The sequence below is a fragment of the Antechinus flavipes genome, chromosome 1, assembly GCF_016432865.1.
Source record: "Antechinus flavipes isolate AdamAnt ecotype Samford, QLD, Australia chromosome 1, AdamAnt_v2, whole genome shotgun sequence".
In the NCBI taxonomy this organism is placed as follows: domain Eukaryota; kingdom Metazoa; phylum Chordata; class Mammalia; order Dasyuromorphia; family Dasyuridae; genus Antechinus; species Antechinus flavipes.
The window spans coordinates 122,006,261-122,024,778 of NC_067398.1; the positions used below are offsets into that span (position 1 = coordinate 122,006,261).

Consider the following 18,518-nt stretch of genomic DNA (forward strand, 5'->3'; position numbering starts at 1 on the left):
ATTCACAATATAACAAATCAAAAGAAAGATTGGGGCAACATTAAGATAAAGATAGTAATTATGTCATACAAATGAGGTGCAGAGGAACAATAGATACAGGCATTAGAGGGGGGAGGAGGGCTGGTAGTTCTGAAATGGGCTAAATCACATTGGGAATGGGCTAAATAGGCAACACCATATTTCTCTCCTTCCCCCTTTACTTAATCTCCCCCCTTCTATTTCACTGTCAGGTAAGAGATCTCTGTATCCAACTGATTGTATATATTATTCCCTCTTTGAGCCAATACTGTTGAGAGTAAGGTTCAAGCAATGCCCATTATGAACCTTCCCATCTTCTCCATTGTAATGAGTCTTTCAAAATTGTTTATGTAAAATAATTAATCTCATTCTACCTCTAGCTTCCTTCTGCATCTAGCATACTACTCTTTTTTTTTTTATCATTCTCTCAAATTTACTTTATACTCGTAACTTCTGTCTATATATATTCCTTCTAGCTGTACTATTAGTGGTGTAATTTTGAAGGATAGCAAATATCATCATTTTCGCATGTAGGGATATAAAATGTTTAGCTCTATTGAATCCCTTCTGTTTTCTTTCCCTTTTTTACTATTTTATTCTTCTCTTAGGTCTTAATATTAGTGATAAAATTTTTGGTTTAATTCTGGTCTTCTTTTTATGAAAGCTTGAAATCCTTCTATTTTATTGAATGACTATTTTTTCCTTTCAAATACTATGTTAAATTTTGTCAGGTAAGTGATTTTTGATTGTAGCCTTACATCCATTGCTCCATTGCTTTCCAGAATATCATGTTCTATTGCTTTTAATCCTTTAATGTTTCTCAAAACTGGAATCTTCTCATTCTCCTGACTATCCTGAGGCACATGAGAGGTCCTAACGTTGGTGTTTGCCACTGCACTGAAGCTCAGAATATAATGTTAATTTGCTGAGGTGGGGTTTGATGCTGGTTTTCTAGATTGCTTCCTGTCCTGGACAGTTCTCCCCTTTTACTCAAGTGAGGCAGACATTGGTTTCTATCTTCCAAATTTCTTGAGCTCACAGATTGTTGTTTTACCCTGATTTTTTTTAATGGTTCTGCTTTTTTCAGAGTTTGTTTTGGGTTGTTTGGAGGTGAATAGAGGAGAGTTATGGCAATTTACTCTTTATTCTGACACCTTGGCTCTTAGAAGTCTTGTTCTGGCATGGATATTTTAACAAATTTACTTGGATAATTCCAAATTTCCAGAAAATCTTTTAATTCTGTTTTAACTTAATTATTTTAATTAATTAAAAAATTTAAATTAATTAATTAAATTAATTCTAATAATTTTAATTCTATTTTTCTGTGTGTTGTTCACACTTGGTAATGTGTCAACTTATCCATACCTACCTTTAATTTTTTCACTATTTGAATCACTTGCAATTTTGAGCCTTTGAAAATTGTGTTTTTTTATGAATCACAACTATATCACATCACTGGAAGTATAGTGGTATTAAAAAGATGGATAACATTAGGAATATGCCTCAGATTTTTTCAGTCATTCCTTACATGTAGCAAGTGTTCACTAATTATTCACTAATTGTTTGTTGGCTTTTATTGAAGAGGGTTGCTTCTTCTCCTCAAATAGATGGAGTCTGACTAGCAGCAGGATCTTTCCTACCAGAGTAGGAGTCGAAGGAACTAAGTTATATTTCTGGCTTTACCACTTATTAGTTGTGTGAATGAATATGGGTAAGTCACCCTTAGTAAACTTCAGTTTTCCCATCTGAGAAACTAGGAAGAGCCTTGCTCTTCTATAGAGTTATTGAGAGGTCACTTAAGGTAATAGAAGGACAAATCTTTGAAAATGGTAAAAAAAAAATGCAAACATAAAAGATGATGAGTGAGTGCTATGACTCTTACATGGAATCATCCCTGGGTAAAATTGTGAAGACAGGTCAATTTTTCAAAGTACTTTACTACCCTTCTTTTCAGTGTTTCTCACCTTGATACTTAGCATCATCATTTATTTACATCCTTTGGGTTCCACTACCCCCACTGTCATGTCTCATTAGCCACAAAGAGCATAACCTACTCTATGCCTTTCCCTAATTTCCTGCCCATGTCCAATTTTCTTTTTATCTTTGAACCATCCTCTTTCTCTGATCCTAACTGGTTAGTAGGAAATTAGTCATATGAATTAATCTCTGCTAATGTTTTAGGAAGTAAAAAGTTACCTTTCCTAGGTAAAAGGATGTTATTCTTCAAATTTATGGGATGATGCTGATCTCATTGAGCAGTCATCCAAGTCTTCTCTTTCTGTGTGGTTCCTGTTTATCTTCTCTCTCAAATACTCCTTAGAACATTTACTTAATCTGTTGGAAATCCTTCTTTAGGTTTTTGTATATTCTGTGGGTACCAGTACAGCACTCAGCTTGTCCACTTGTTAATCTTTCACTCTTGCTGAATGGTCCTATCTTTTACCTTTTTGATAGTAATAGCTAACCTTTAGCTTTAAAGTTTGGAAAGCATTTTGCTTAAATTGCCTCATATGACAATTTCTGGTAAGCAGGGCATTCTTGATGATATACTGCTGACTATTTATGCCTATCATGCATTTTAAGTTGCCCCTTGGATCATCTACAACTTTGATTTTTTGGAGGTTGTAAGATTCCATGATTTCTAGTCATATATCATTGTAGGGAGAATGTAATAATTTATTCATTCTCATTTTCTCTGTTTCTCTCTCCCTCTCTTGTTTCTCCCCCTTTTCTATTTTTTATCCTTCCTTCTTTTTTTCCCTTATTCTATGTCTCTAGAAGAGGATACCTTAATTCAATAAAATAATGTGAAAATCAGACAACATTTCAGGTCAATGAAGAAGAAATTTTGGAAAGAAATTCCATTTGTCTCTCTTGTCTGATTAGATTATGAAGTCATTGAGAGAAGGATTTTTTTTTTGGCCTGTCTTTTCATCCCCAATATTTAGTACACTGCCTGACACATTATAGGCATTTAAGTTCTTGGTGACTAACTTCTAATTTCATCACATCATTGAATCCTTGCTCTATGTATGTATGTATGTAGATAGCTGACTTTTTTCATCTCTGAGACTTATAGTCTAGAAAGAACTCCTATTATAGAAGACAGGGCCACATCAGCATAACTATGTCAGTTGTATTATTCAGTGGCTGTACTCAACAAATGACTTTGCCAAAAGGCAAAATCAATGGAGTGCAAGGATTTCACCATCACAAAATCTTGCTCCCGGGCATTTCTTCCTTAGGACAGATGTATAATCTTTTAGATGGAAGGGAAAACAGTATGGCTTATAATAATGAAATTCTGAAATATTAGAGCTGGAAGGGGTCTTAGAGATCTCTATAAATCCTAGAGCTAGAACCATAGAGCTCAACTGGTACAATTTCATTCTTTTAAGGATGAGGAACCATATTCATAGAGATGATGACTTGCCTAAGTTCACATAGAAAATTAAATGATAGAGCTAGGGTTAGAGAATTTTCTTTCCATGGTACCATACTAATTTCAATTGGATCACTATGCACTATTTTGTGAGTGAATTATTGATATAAAAAATAATGGGGTGGTAGAGGAGTAGGTATCATGAAATAATTAGAAATAGTCAGATTTGGAATTGTAGAGGTTAAAGTCAAAAGCAAGGGAGCAGATGAAAATACAGAATTTGGTAGTAAGAGGTGAGAAGGTCAGATGCAGGAAAAGTCTCAGGACCACGGACAGCTCTGTTTTAGCTTGCTATGAAAAAGATTCCAAGTACTGAGGCTACTAGGGATAGTCAACTGTTTTGGCTCTGAACTTAAAATAGAATTTTCTGAATTTAATTTATCTCAAAATTTTATTGAAGGAGTTGGTTGTTTACATTCATCCATAAAAGTTTCAGTGACATTTCTGAAGAACCATATCCTCAGTCCAGATTTGACAACAGAAATTCTCAACAGAGAACTGTCAAGGAAGACACCTAAATTCAAGCCTGAATGGTTGGGAGGAAGTAGGGAAGTAGGAAGGTTTTTGGAGAAATGATAACAAGCTGAATTTAAGCTATCTAGGAGACATTCAATTAAAGAGATCTAATGCAAAAGTGGAAATGAGAGTCTGGAAGTCAGGAGAGAGGATAGGGCTGGATAAAAAGATCTGAGAGTCATTTGCATAGTCATGATATTCGACTCCATAGCAGCTGATGAGATTCCCCAAATGATATAGAATAAAAGGAAAAGAGAAACGGGCCTAGGATAAAGTGATAAGGGAATGCTCCCCATTAGTAGGCATAACTTGGATCAAACAAAGGAACCTGAGAAGATACAAACAGAAAGGTAGAATTGCCTAGTGAGTGCAATGTCATGAAAACCTAAAGAGAAAACATTATATAGAATTGGGTGATCAGCAGTATCAAAGGCTATAGATAGAATTGAAGAAAGACATTTAATTTGATTTAAAAAATCATTGGTAACTTTAGAGAAAGTGGCTTCAGTTGAATGATGAGGTAAGACTGAAGAGAGATAGGAAGAGAGTTGATAGCAGAGGAAGTAAAAGCACCTATTGTAGAAGGTATTGTAGATTGTACCATAATTATCATAGATAGCCATGTAAAGGAACAGAGATATAAAGCAATTGCTAATGAGGAAAAAATTAAATAAAAAATTTGCAGATGGAGTGTGTTTATAGATATTTGGCAATGATCAGTAACAAGGGAAAGATTGAAGATTAGTGAGAGAGTGATCTTCTGGGAAGATGGGTTGGAATGGGGTTACTTGTGCAAGTAGATGAGTTTGGCAAGAAATATTATCTATTCATGTGAAAGGGGGATGAAGGAGATTGTAATGGAAAGGGGAGCTGTCAATGAATAGATCCAATTTTTTTCAGTGAAATATGAGGCAAAATTCTCTGCTGAAAAGATAGGGAAAAAGACAGTTATGGTAAGCTTGAGGAGGAATGAAAAGACTTGAAAGAGCTACTATGGTGAGGGGAACAGTGAGTAGTCCGGGTAAGTATAAAGAATTGTCTTGCTGCAATTGAGATTGTGCAACATGAATTTATAGTGGACCCTGAATAATTATGACAGTTGTATTGTTAGCTAAAGTTCCCAGATAGCTATGCCAAGAGGAAGATTCCATTGAGCTCAAGAATGGCTTCATCACAGATTCCTTCTGAAGGCATTTAGGCAGAACACCTAGTTCTTCTTTTACTTGATATTTCATCAAAAACTTGAAAGAAACTATTATGTGACTTCCCTCATTCCATCTTCCTCTCTCTGAACTAAATATTCTATTACGGAGTTTTCAAGAGGCGTGATGATTTCAGGGCCTTTTATCTTCTTCAGGGACTAGCCCAACTCCATGCATAAAGTAATGCTTAATGAATATTTATTGAATTGAATTTTAAGCTGATGAGGGTTAATCAAAGTAAGTGGTGTGCTGGTATGTGTTTAGTAATTAGCTTCAAAAATGCACAGAGGACACACTTTTTTTTTTTAGTGGGTAAAGTATTTTTTTATTATTAAAGTTTTTCATTTGCAAAACATATATATGGATAATTTTTCAACATTTATTCTTGCAAAACCTTGTGTTTCAGATTTTCTTCCTCTCTTGCCTTCACCCCCTCCACTAGATGGCAAGTAATTCAATGTTATGTTAAACATGTACAAATCTTCTATATATATTTCTACAACTATTGTGCAGCACAAGAAAAATCAGATCAAAAAAGGGAAAAATGAGAAAGAGAATAAAATGCAAATAAACAATAAAAAGAGTGAAAATGCTATGTATTGATCCATACTCAGTTCCCATACCCCTCTCTCTGGGTATAGATGACTTTCTTCATCACAAGATCATTGGAACTGGCCTCAGTCATCTCATTGTTGAAAAGAGCCACATAGAGGACATACTTTTAAGTTTAGTCTGCATTGCTAACATTTTTCTCCATAAATTTCTTGTTCATATAATCAACAAAACAATAAATCAAGCCCTTATTTGTCGCAGTTGCCAATTTTCGAGGTGTAAAGGCTCCCACTGAAATTTTAGTAATTGGCTCCCTCAGTCTGGTTTGAGCCAAATCCAGCACACTCTTAGGAAATTTAGGGCTGAAGGACAAAAAAAGAATCTCCTAGCCTTCTGTATCTTAGGAGAAAAGAGCTGGAGAGTAGGGATATCACTGTTTTGATTTATTATCAACTTATGAGAAATATTCACCACTTTAAGAACTACAGGGGCTGTGGTCATCTCAATCATTTGGGACTATGGGGACATATAACATAAAAGGCACTTCACTTCTTCTCCAGCAATAAAGATGATACTCTCTGTTCTTTATTTGGAGGCAGGAACTAGATTGGCAGTTTTATATAAATTATAGGGTAGAGCTTAATGAGACCAGAAAATATTGATATAAAAGTTTGCCCCTCTCCTATTTTCTTGATCTTTTTCTTAATTTTTTTCTAATGCTAGATTTTTGGCTACAGAAGAGAATTCTATGGAGTTTTGCTAGTTCAAGTTCTATAGTGATAAATTCCCAGACACATTCTCATTCATTCATTCATTCTCTCTCTCTCTCTCTGTCTGTCTCTCTCTCTCTTCCCTTTCTCCTCTTTCTCTCTCTCTCTTCTCCTCTCCCTTCCTTCTTTTCTCCTTTTAATCAGCTTGGCCAAAGGTTCATCAGTTTTGTAATTTTTTTCAAAGAAATTTATCACTTTTGTATCTTTTGAATATAGCCTATTGATTATAGTTTTATGTCATTGTTTGCAAATATTGTGTTTTGTATTTCTACTTTTTAAAAACTTTTCTTTATAATTTCTCTGTCTTATCATGTGACCTATTTTTTGTAAAGATGTTATATGATTCTGAGATATGTATATGTTTTATATATTTTTTTCTTCTCTCTGGTTATATACACAAAACCACTTCAGTGTTTCCATTCAGAAGATGCTATAATTTATATCTAAATTCTTTAATAATTTATTTAGTGTTGTATTTTCTTTTGTTTATATTTCTATTTGATTTGGCTAACATTGAGAGAGGAATATTTAAGTCTCCTACTATTACAATGTTAATATCCATATGTTTTTGCAATATCATTTAGTTTTTCCCTTATGAATTTAGGTACTATTTTAATTTGGTTTATGTTTATTATGTTTAATATTGATATCAATTTATTGTCTATTATTCCTCTAAGCAATGTATTTTCTTTGCTACCCTTTCTTTATCTCCCCTTATTTTTTATTCACTTGATGCATGGTTAATTTTATTCAAATTACCCATTTCAAGTTCTTGATGTCTTTAATTTTCAAAAACACTTCTTATAAACAACCATTTTGGGGTTTAAATCTCATATTTATTCTGTCACTCTCACTTTATTTGATTGCTTAATACCTTCACATTTAAAGTTATCAGGTTTGACTTCTGTGTAAATATTTTAAAAGTTTTTTTAATCCCATTCTTCTTTGAACTTTATACTTTATCTCTATGATTTATTTTTAATCTATTTTGATTCAAAGGTTTTTTCATTTTGTTTTTGCACTAATTCCCTTCCCTTCAATCTGTCCTGAAATTTTATTCTTAGATTTGTAGACAATATATAACATTATTTTTTGCTTATTTAATCTCTCTGTTATTCATGTAGTTAAGATTTTTGAAGGATTAAGTTTAAATTTCCACTTCTAATCATTTCCTCACTTATTGACTTTATAAATTTTCTCTCTTCATCTTTTCCCCCTCCCCAATCATTGATTTCACTCTAAGAATTATTAATATGTGAAGGAAGTAATGTTAAATAGAAATAGTACTGAATAGTAGAAATTAACCATGGATCCCCATGTCTATACTATACTATGTCTTTCTATACTATGTTTTTTCTATGGCCATTTTCCTGGCCATAGAACATTTCATTTCTAGATTTATATTTCTCCACCTATCACCTTCTATGTATCAATTATCTAGGAGCTCATACATCCATTCTGTTTGGATCCATCTCCAAGATGTTGCCTATAGGGATAAACACTTGGAGAGAAAATGGACTTACAAATCACTAACTCCTTTCTAGATTAAATTCATTATGAATTTCCTTTTTCCCATTGTAGATAATACCTTTTCCTCCATAGGGGAATAGTATTCAATGAAATCCTCTTTCTACCATTAAGCTGAGATGTTCCCAAATTGACTATTATACTCACTCCTGTTTTATGTTTTTAAGGAATTTCTTGAACAGTATTTTATTTTTTCAATTACATGTGTAGTTTTCAACCTTCACCTTTATAAGATGCTGTTTCAACCTTTTTGTCCCTCCCTTCCTTCCTTTTGCTTATCTAAGATCAGTAGCAATCTAATAATAATTTTAATATATTTCTATATTAGTCATGTTGTAAAAGGAAAATCAAAACAAAAGGGAAAAACAATAGAAAGACAAAAACAACAAAAAAGTGAAAATAATATGCTTCAATCTGTACTCAGTCTTCATAATTGTTCCCTGGATATATGGCATTTTCCATCCCAAGTCTATTGGAATTGTATTTCTGAGAAGAGCTAAATTTGTTGTGTTGATAATCACATAATCTTGCTATGACTGTATGATGTTATCCTGGTTCTGCTCACTTCACTCATGTAAGTCTTTTGAGGCTTTTTAGAAATCAGCCTGCTCTTCATTTCTAACAGAACAATAATTTTCTATTATATATAAATACCACCATTTATTCAACCATTCCCCAACTGATGGATATGCACTCAATTTCCAATTTCTTGTAAGCATAAAAAGAACTACAACAAACATTTTTGCACATGTGGGTTCTTTTCCCTCTTTTAGGATCTCTTTGTGTTATAGACCCAGTAGTGACATTGTTGAATCAAAGGGCATTCCCAATTTTATAGCCTTTTGCACATAATTACAATGGAGAACATAAGTTCTTCAGAATGGCTGAATCAGTTCACAATTCCATCAACAATGCATTAATATCCCAGTTTTTCCACATCCCCTCCAACATTTATCATTATTTTTTCCTGTCATTTTAGCTAATCTGATAGGTATGAGGTGGTACCTCAAGGTTATTTTAATTTTAATTTCTTCAATTGTGATTTAGAGCTTAAAAAATAAATATGACTATGGATGGCTTTAATTTCTTCATCTGAATATTGCTTGTTCATATACTTTGACATTTATCATTTAGGAAATGAGTTATATTTTTTATAAATTTGACTCATTTCTCAATATACTTAAGAAATGTGGGCTTTATTAGAAATACTGGCAGTAAAAATGTTCCCCAGCTTTCTACTCCCCTTCTAATCTTGGCTGCATTCATTTTGTATGTATAAAATCTTTATTTTAATGTTCAAACACCTCCTTTAAAAATCAAATGTTCATCTTTTTCATTGATTATTGGCTCAGGTTTATATAATTTTGTATCATAAACTGAGTTCTTTTGCTTTTTGCTTTACTATTTTATTTTCTTTTGTCACTTTTCAGATTTGAAGAGTAATTTTATGCTATTAAAATTTTCTGCTGTTTATTTTGGAAGACCTCTGACTATTTGAAGAATTTGTTTTTGCCATTGAAATTGTTAAATTTAACCACTTTTTGACTTGGAATCTGAAATGCAGATATCCCCCTTTTTTCTGACCCTAAGCTGTAGGAAGTAATTTATGAGATTTTTAGATTTTGTTTTATTTTTGGTATTCAGAAGTTCTGGGCAGTTTTATTGAATTATTTCTTGCTTTTAAATATTCTTCTTAATTTTTTCCCATGTTTTTCTGGGAAACCTATGATTGTTAAATTATGCATTCTGCCTTAAAGGTCAATACTTTGACTTTTATGGAGTTGGAGTATTATTTTAGCATTGCCTTCTTCCCTTATGTTCTACTTTTATATTTTCATGTTCCATATCTATTGATCTCTCACTTCTCTAGATGAAACTCTATTTTTTCCCCTATTCTATTAACTGAGTTCTAAAATTGCCTTTTGAGGTTCTGAACTATAGTGATTTCTAATTTCTTCTTTTCTGTATTTCATTTCTCTTTTGAACAATTCATGTCTTTTTCATTGTTTATCCATGTTTTATTGGGAGTCTACAAGATTTTGCATTTCATCAAGCAATGGTTAACATGACTTTATTTTGTGGGTTTTGTTAAGAAAGTTTTTTATTTTCTTTGAGGATTTTCTAGCTAACTCTCTTTTTGTTTTAAGATCCTCTCTGTTAGTGCATTTGCTTGTAGTTTAGGTATTTAGGAAGCGTTTTTCTCTGAAAATATTTCTTTTTTAAAATCTCCATGTATTTCCATGCCACATGTTTTCTTGACCTTCCTCTTGTATAGTCATACAACTTAAGTCTTCTCAGTGAGGATTACAGAATTCATTGGCCTCTGTCCTTGCCCTGAATATCCTTTGGCAAAGAGATCTAGTCTCAGATAGTTGCAATCCCCTTTTCTTAGGGTTTAAAGTAGCCATGTAGTCACCTGTACCAATTATATGCTTAATTCCATACTTTTGCTTTTTTTGTCTTACCAGAATCAACATTTGCCAGTTTTTGTGAGGGAGAAAGTGAGTGAGTAGGGGAGGTATTGTAGTCAATCTTTGAAATCTTAGATTTCCTAACCTAGAATCTTTTTCAGAAGGCAGCATGATTTTGATACTTCTTTTTTTCCTCCTTAGCCACAAAAACATTCTAGGACTCTGGTCTCCCTTGTGTCTGCCATAAGAATCTAGAGGCTTGTAGGTAAACAAGTTTATCTACTAAGTCTACACTTTAAGAGTAAGAATTTTCTGTTGTTAACTCATAAAGCTTTTACCTTGTCATTATCTTTTTTTGTCTTTTGGATTCAGCTATAAGTGCTTTACATTTGTTGCATAATTTCTTTTTTTGGAAGGTTAGAGAGTTAAATGGGTCCAGAAGAGCAATTTACAGTCTTGCTGATCATATGAGCTTACTTGTTGGATTAAATTGAATTATGGTTCTATAGTTACTTTAGGTATTGCACAATTTCATGTGCAACAATTTAAAATATTTCCCATTCTTTAGAATGATCCATATACTTTAGTATTTCACATGGATTCAAATTTTTTTTTAAAAATGGAACAGTTCATGCTCTTAGAGAACTTGTTATTCAGTTGTTTCAGTCATATCTGACTCTTAGTGATCCCATTTGGTTTCTTGACAGAGACACTGGAGTGGTTTGCCATTTCCTTCTCCAGCTCACTTTACAGAAGAGGAAACTGAGGCACCCAGGGTTTACTACCTTGTTAAGAGTCACACAGCTAGTAAGTGTATGAGACCAGATTTGAACTCAGATCTGTTTTACTCCAGATCTGTTTACTGTTTTGCTCCAATTCTAGTACTCTATCCACCTACCTGCCCCATAGGGAACTTAAGACTTGTCATAATTTATTGCTACAAAAGATCCAGAGGAAGAAGACACTAACCAGGCTGTGACTAACATAACAGGCCTATTCTATTTTACATCTAGGAGGATGTAAAGGAAACTTACCTCACTTACAAAGTACAAATCCAGGATAAGCATATTCCAGGCATCTCTGAATACATGAATCATGAGTATTTAGACAAGCAAAGATGTACACAGGGACTGGTACAATTCCTTTGGTGCCCAGTGATTATATCTATGGATTCATCAGTCATTCTGGTTGCTTCTGTTTCTGTGTTCTCCTCCTTACTCTGGGAATGAGGGCCTAGTCTGATCAGATTGCCTCATGTTGACTGTCTAATTGCTACACAAGGTCTTTTCCTTCTTCTCTACCTCTCACCTGACTAATTTCTGGGCCCATTTTTATTGGAAAGATCAAATTTCTGGGATGGTGGGTTTTTGTACAACTCTCAGTAAACTAGAGCACAATAAATATTTCATAGTAAAACCCCCAAATAGCAAGCTGGCTCCCCCCCCCAATATTAAACTGATTGAAAAAAGTCTCCACATTGAGAAATAGTGGGGAAAAAAATCTTAGCAATTGAAAACATATGCAGCTATGGTAGTCTTACTCTTCTGGCAGTGTCAGAAAAAAAGGGTCTATTCATGTTGCCTAGAATTTTACAGCTCCTCAAACACATCAAGAATGGCTTTTCAATGTCAGCACTTAGTTCAAATAGCAGTACCTTGAGTCTATAACAAGGGCTGTATATCATTATATCATTACATATGTTGTGACTATGTCTAAAGAAGCAAAAGACAATTAGCAAATTTGCAAATACAGATTAAGAAAACTCCTTTGCTTTGTTTGTAAATATGAGAAAATTGTTGACTGAGGCAAAGTTCCTGCTTTGAAAGGTAAGATATTTGAAATTCAAACATATCTGAGGGAATTTAAAAGCTTTCTAACTAATGGCTTTAATGAAGGCAAACCCCATAAAACCAAAAAAGAGAGTAGCTTGGGTAAGATTAAATGTAAACAAACTTTTGTCTAAGTTGTCTGCTTGTTCTTTAGCTTAACAAAGGCACTTTGAAAGCCAAGGGTAACTAACAGACATGAAATACTTGGGCAACTGAAACAGGATTACCCTTTAAACTCCCATGTGATGGAAATTTATTTAGAATGTGCTGGATTGAGTTCTCTCTCTCTCTCTCTCTCTCTCTCTCTCTCTCTCTCTCTCTCTCTCTCTCTCTCTCTCTGTCTGTCTTTCTCTTAGTCTGTGTCTTTCTGTCTTTCTCTTTCTCACATCTTCCATACTTCATATGTCTCTACTTACTATTCATTTTTGAGTATGCACATCCTCCCATCAGACTCCTCTGGACAGAAAGCTTTCCTTCCAACATATTCTGGATAGATCCAAAGAAAAGCTGGCACTTGGGAAACCCCGGTTTTATGAATATGTCTCAGTTACAGAATTCTGGTCCTAATTATGGAGTTGGAGAAGTAATCTATGTTTGCTCAGATTAACTTTACACCAGCTACTGTAATTTGTTAAACCTAAGCTCTTTGCCAAGGAGTTGGGTAGCCAAGGAGAAATGGGATCATGTAGTGCGGCAAAAAGTCATATTCTCCTTTAGAAAAGGCACTTCCACAAACTTCTTTTAATGGCATGCTTTGTACATATTGGCTGACATTTTAAACTGGGGAAAAGTGCAATAAAAATGGGTAATTTATATTTTTAAGAGTTTGTAAGTTGTCATTTCTTTGCCCTCAATAAAGTATGCTTGTGTCTATCCTAACCACAATCTCACCCAATTATACATGCTCTTTTTAAATGGTTGTTTATAGGTAGTTAAGTAGTTGTAGCACTTATTGGTAGTAGAATAACAGAAGCAATGCTTTTTAAAAATTCAAAATTGTATGCAATGGGAGAGGGAGAGTGAAGAGTAAAGAATAAGTTTGAAGTTTAATACCTGAGTGACTTGAAGGATAGTGATGCCTTTGACAGAAATACAGGTGTAAGGAAGAAGAATAGGTTTCAGGGAAAGATAATGAATTTTCTTTTGGACATAGTGAGTTTGAGATATTTCTGAAATATCCAGTTGGAAATCTAGCAGGCAGTTGGTGATATGAGTCTAGGGTTCAAAAGAGGGTCTAGGTCTCCACATATATATACTTTGTAATAATTAGCATGGAGATGATACCTGAACTCATGGGTCCTTATGATATGTGAAAAGAAAGAGAAAAGAATAGGGCCCAGGATTAAAACCTAGGGGAGGATACCCTCAGTTAGGAGGTAAGACATGGAAGATAATCCAGTAAATGAGACCGAGAAGTTGTGGCTAGAAATGTCAAAGGAAAACTAGGAAAGGACAATGTCATTATACCCCGGTTGGGAGAAATTTTTCAGTTGGAGGAGATAATCAATAGTGTCCAATACTGTTAAGCAGGTCAAGAAAGATGAATGCTGAAAAAAGGCTGCCAGATTCATCAATGAAGGCATCACTGGTGACCTTGAAGAGGTCAGTTTTGATTGGGTGATAAGTCATATACTTAGACCAGGAACAGACTTATTGGCGCCCATGCCTGGCCAAAAAGTGGTCAGTGGATCCTTGTTTGAAATGATGGATGACATATTTGTTTCTCTGTATCCTGTTAGTAGCAGCTGGTGCCTGCATTATACTCCCCATATCCTGTCGTTGACAATAGAAAGATTTGTTGATTTATGCACATTATTACCCAGTTGTTCAGAATAAAAGAATTTAAGGAGCTCACCTCTTTTCATTGTTGTAGGCATCTTAGCATATGCAAGTTATTGACCAAATATGGAGTAAACAGAAGGAATAATAAGTTTGGGATAAAGGGCCCTTTATTGGTAGTAGATATCACTATTGTAATATGTGATCTGAACTGACTGTTGCTATTGTACTGGTCATTCTTCCTTATACTGACACTAGCTATGAACTGGACTATGCTTCATTTGCAGTTCCAAGTAGCATAGTCTTTCCAGCAGAAAAACCTACCAAGTACTCCAAAGCTGAAATCCTGAGGCCTGGGGAAATTTGTCACTGACAGGATTCAAATACTTACATATCCTTTCTCTACAAAATAAGAGTAGAGAGTTGTGAGAGTCCTCCCCTCCAAACCCAGAAGAAACTTGGTCAACTGGACTAATTCTGCTCTCAGAGAACAGATCCAGCCCTGTTGCTGGGACTGTAATGCTTTTTCAGTATAGTAGAATCTATTGGAATTTATATTTTCCCGGAATAACCTTTGAGAACCCAGTTTCACCTCTATGCCTATAATATAAAGTATCTGGCACACAGTAGGCATTTATATATGCTTTTCCTCTTTCTATCACTTCATTTTTGCTTAAGATAGCTTAAGATCACCTTAGTATTGGTTGCCCTTCCATAGACTTGACATATTAAACTTATAGCTCACAAAGACTTTCAGATCTTTTTCATAAAACTATTTTAGCCATATCTCTCCCTTAGTCTATATTTGTAAAGTTGAGTTTTTGAATCCAATAGAGGATTTTAAATTAATTACTCTTAACTTTTATCTTAGAAATAGTCTATTGTTTTAGTTTATGAAATTGTTTTGGATACTGTCTCTGTTTTTCAGGGACAATTATTTATCCCTCATAGCTTCATGTTATGAAGCTAAAAGCATGGCAATTATATAGTCATACATATTATTGACAAATTATTATCCTGCTGGTACATTATTTGTCTTTACTTTTATTCTGTATCAGATCCTTATTTTTCATGGTCCTTCAGAGGTCACTAATAGCAAATTAGCAATCACATCTATCAGTTCTTTTTTTTTTTTTTTTTTAAGTTTGGATATAGTTTGGTTTGATCTGATAGTCCAGATTCATTGAAAGCAGCTTAATGATCTATCTTGGGCTTCAACCAGGAGTGTTGTGAGACTCAAATGAGACAATATAAAGCACTTGCACACATATAATATATAATATAAAGCACTTAAAACATTATATAAATGCCAGTTATTATGATGCTGATGCTAATTAAGATTAACCTGCAGTCCCCAGACTTCTATTCTTGTGATTACTTAATTACATGAGCCTTCTCCATTCCTTCTGAGCTCAAGAAATATTTACAGAGCAACACAGAGGTGTTGACAAATGGAGGGAGGAGAAGATATATACAGACATAGTTTTAAATTTAATCTGCATTAGTTTAGATGATCAATAAAGCAAAATCAAGCCCTGGTTTATAGAATGACTATTCTTTAAGTGTAAATGTGCACATTGAAAATTGAACAAATAATTTTGGGAAATTGATTCAAGCTGGCTTCAGTATTACCCCGGTTTTTAACTCTCTGTTAGTCAGTTTTATTCTGTTCGCTTCATTTAGAAAATCATTCTCCGTTGTCTTGCTGGAAGTGGTGGCTGGCTGGCTTGCTGCAGGCATGCTTTGATATGAGGCCTACCCTGCATTTGTACTGCAAAACCCAGGAGCAGAAGCAGCATCTTCTGGAGGAGAAGTTGAATCTCAAGCAAGCCCTCGAGGAGAATCAGCCACTCCCCACCAAGCTCTGAAGGGAAGCCCTGACTCTCGAGTAAGCCTTGGAGTTTGATGATTCAGGGAGCGAAAGTGTCTTGAGCCACCAAGATGAAGTACCGCCAGACAGGCATAGAAGACCCGAGGATCATGATCACCACATCTCAGCACCCCAGCTCTATGCTCAAAATGTTTGCCAAGGAACTGAAGCTGATATTTCCTTGTGCTCAGAAGATGAACCAGGGTTGGCATGAAATGGGTGCCCTGGTCCATCCTTGTAAGGCCAAAAGAGTGACTGATCTGCTGCTGGTGCATGAGCATTGGGAGACCTCAGTTGGTCTCATCGTGAACCATCTGCCCTTTGGGTCTACTGCATATTTCACACTGTGTAAGATGGTAATGTGACATGATGTCCTTGACTTTGGCACTGCCCCACAAGCCTTTCCCCACCTTATCTTTCTTGGATTCTCCTCCCACCTTGGACAGTGAGTCTCAAATATTCTCCGATACTTCTTCCCAGTACCCACGGATGACAGTCTCCGTGTCATTACCTTTGCCAACCAGGATGACTTCATTTCATTTCAGCATCATGTGTACCAGAAACCAGATCATAGCATGATGGAGGTGACAGAGGTGGGGTCAAGAGTTGAAGTGAAATTGTACATGATCTGTCTGGGCACTCTAGAGCAAGAAGTTACCACAGATGTGGAGTGGCATTGGCACCCATATACCCACATAGCCTCTGAAGAGAACCTTACTCAGCAGCTAGCAGGCCCCTGGGAAAGCATTTGAAAAGCTAGCACCAAACTATGCACTTGGGAAAATGATTATAATTTTCATAATTATCAATATGATACTTGTATTGAAATATACTAATGATTTAGGTTTTTTTTTTTAAGTTTTACCATTTTTCCAGAAGAGTTTGACTTAGGAATTGGACTCCTACAATGCAGCTTGAAACAGTCAATTCTTGATAACACCCTCTTGGGTATGTTAACTGAGGTGAATCAAAGATTGAAGAACTTGTTCCAGTCACAGAGCTCTGGTCCCCATAACAACCCTCTGGGATTTAGGACTCTTCCCACAGGATTAGAGAACAACCCTATTATCCTGCATTTTCAGGCTTGTCATGGGCAACCACTCATTCCCTGTATGATAACTGTATTGATTGTATATATATGATTGTATTATAATTTGTTTTCCCATTTATGATTTGTGTGTAACATCTCTTCTTTTTGCTGCAACAGGGGGAAGTCCCTTGCCCAGGAGAGCTTCCAGATTACAAACTATTCTTCAATTGAAAGTGATGAATTAAACCATTACTTGATCTCTTAAAAAATTATTCTTTTTAGATATGAAAGCAAGTGGGGGAAAAAGTTCAATAAGTCAGTCTTTTTTCTTTTACTCATTATAATCTTCGAATGTACTCTAAGCTATTTTCTTTTCTTGTTCTCCAACACAACAAAAAAAAACCCCAACTGTCCTTTTTTGGAATTTTTTTTAGCATTCTTTATCATACTCATTTCAACTTGAGCTTTAGGGAGCCATGTAAAACTTTTGTATTTACCCTCTATTACATCTTGACTGTCTTATTTGGTACATATCTTATAAAGTTCTGAGGTAGTTGGTAAATTCCCCATACATTCACATTGATCTCTTTAGACAACTTTCCCTTTTCATCTTTACTGTGTTTTCAGAATTCCTATATTCCCTGGGCTGACTTCTGAAGAATCTTAATTCATGGGATGCTATCTTTTATCAGAACCCTTTGAAAATTGTTCTCAAAAATTGATAGTATCAGGCTATATTCAGCTTTCCTCTAGCACAAATTCTAAAATATAACTCACATCCCCCAAAAGTTATTCTTACTTCTATGTATGTATGTATGTGTGTGTGTGTGTGTGTGTGTGTGTGTGTATGTTTATATATTTATATATATATTCCTGCTTTGGAATAAAGAAAATGTAATGATTTCTCACATTCAACTCCTTAAAGCTGGAATGCTTATTTAGGACCAATTTAGTCTATGGGCAGAAGAAATTTAAGGAGCTCTAAGTAAATAATTTCATGTCTTAGCATTTGCTACTCCTATTCTGACCTTGTACTTTGGACATAATAATCAGGGCTTCTACTGATCTTTGTTTTACTTCCTTACTTTCAGTTATAGTGTTTAACTTCCTAATCTATTCCCCCAAACCTTAGTTCTCTGTTCATTATATCATTATATCTAAATATTACAAACTTGGAGTCAGAAGTTCTGAGTCAAATTCCAGGTTTTATAACCCACTTTTACTCTGTGTGTGACATTAGGTAAATTACTTCCCTGGACCTCATTTATCCATAAAGAGAGGGGCTTGTATTTAATTGTCCTATATGTCCTTTCTATCTTTAAATCTATGAGCCTGCTTGTTGGTGATAACTGAATGCAGAAATGCAGCTCCCCTCATTGATTCCTCGACCTTTTAAGGGATGAAATTATCATTGAGTAAAGCTAAGAAGGTATAAACTGCTCTGTTTTGAGGAGAGAGAAGATAACATCAATTTTCTAATAATTCAAAACCCTAATAGTTACTGAATCTCCATGTTAAATTTGTGATCTGTTTTCCAAATTCCTCATCAATTTCTTTTAATTTTTCTCCCTT

General features: G+C 34.7%; 1 pseudogene; it reads left to right on the forward strand.

Annotated features, from left to right (window-relative positions):
- Positions 1 to 15,794: 15,794 nt before the first annotated feature.
- LOC127544384 (U3 small nucleolar ribonucleoprotein protein IMP4-like) lies at positions 15,795 to 16,668 on the forward strand (annotated as a pseudogene).
- The last annotated feature ends 1,850 nt before the right edge of the window (positions 16,669 to 18,518 follow it).